The sequence below is a fragment of the Pteropus vampyrus genome, unplaced genomic scaffold, assembly GCF_000151845.1.
Source record: "Pteropus vampyrus isolate Shadow unplaced genomic scaffold, Pvam_2.0 Scaffold812, whole genome shotgun sequence".
Classification (NCBI taxonomy): Eukaryota; Metazoa; Chordata; class Mammalia; order Chiroptera; family Pteropodidae; genus Pteropus; species Pteropus vampyrus.
In genome coordinates, this window is record NW_011889593.1 from 1,857 (window position 1) to 3,056 (window position 1,200).

Here is a 1,200-nt window from a genome sequence, read left to right on the forward strand (position 1 = left end):
TATGACATCCAGATGGTCTCAACACATTACAACCTCAAGGCTATATATTTGGACCTGCTTCTAGCTGAGTGTAGGTAAGTGGAATGAACATCCCAAGGAGAGGGGTTGGGCAAGCAGACTCTGGTTCCCCAAGTTCAACTCTTGGGTTAAGTGGAAGTCACACCTTCTTGATGACCTTCTCCGATAGACCCAGTCATCAGTATTTATAAAACTCCCGAGATTTCAATAAAATCCACAGAAATTACTTGTATCCTCAAAAATTACCTGAAAATAGATTTGACATATGCAAAATTTACATGGAACATATGCAGAAACTGTGGAAAAGGATATGGAGTTTAAGTAAATAACAAGAGAGTCGTGCATTTCACCCGCATATCAGAGTGGTTGAGGAGAACCTCTCATGCATTCATTATGATGGAAAAAGGATCCCAGGATGCTCTCCCAATTCTGTGAACGATAAATCAAAAAAAGTGACATTCCTATGTGAAGCATGGAGAGGAATGAAAACCATGAGACTAAAAAAGAGTGTGACCAAAGATACAGTATTCAGTTTACATGGGTTTTTTTTTTGCTGGGGTTTTCAATCATACTCCAAAAAGGGTTACACGGATATTAAGACTAGACTGTTTTGCTATGGAGCCTCCCTAGGGCACTCTTAAAGTCCCTGTTCCTCAGACTATAAATGAAGGGATTCAGCATGGGGGAAAATACAGTGTACGTGACAGAGGCCACCACATCTTTCCTGGGGGAAGGCAACAATGCCGATCCAATGTAAGCTCTGATGTCTGTTACATAGAATAAGCAAACAATTGGCAAGTGAGAGCCACAGATAGAGACGGCTCAGTATTTACCTCCTATTGAAGGAACTCTCTTAATGGAGGAAAAAATTTTATAGTAAGAGAAAAAGATTCCTGAGATAAGGAGAAAACCAGAGATGGTGCCAACAAAATACATGACTATGTTATTGGTGAAGGTGTCAAAGCAGGCAAGATGAAAGAATTGAGAAGGGTCACAGAAGAAATTAGAAATTTTTACATTCTCGAAGCAGGTAAGTTGTACTATTGAATTGTACAGCTGGGAGTCCAAAAGGCTGATGAAAAATGATATCAAAACTAAGAAGCAGCAGAGGCATGGGTTCATGATGACTGCATAGTGCAGAGGGTGATAGATGGCCGCAAACTGGTCATAGGCCATTGCAGT

The 1,200-nt window shown here is 40.5% G+C and overlaps 1 pseudogene; it reads right to left on the reverse strand.

The window, feature by feature from the left end:
* Positions 1–618: 618 nt before the first annotated feature.
* LOC105309634 lies at positions 619–1,194 on the reverse strand (annotated as a pseudogene).
* Positions 1,195–1,200: the final 6 nt, after the last annotated feature.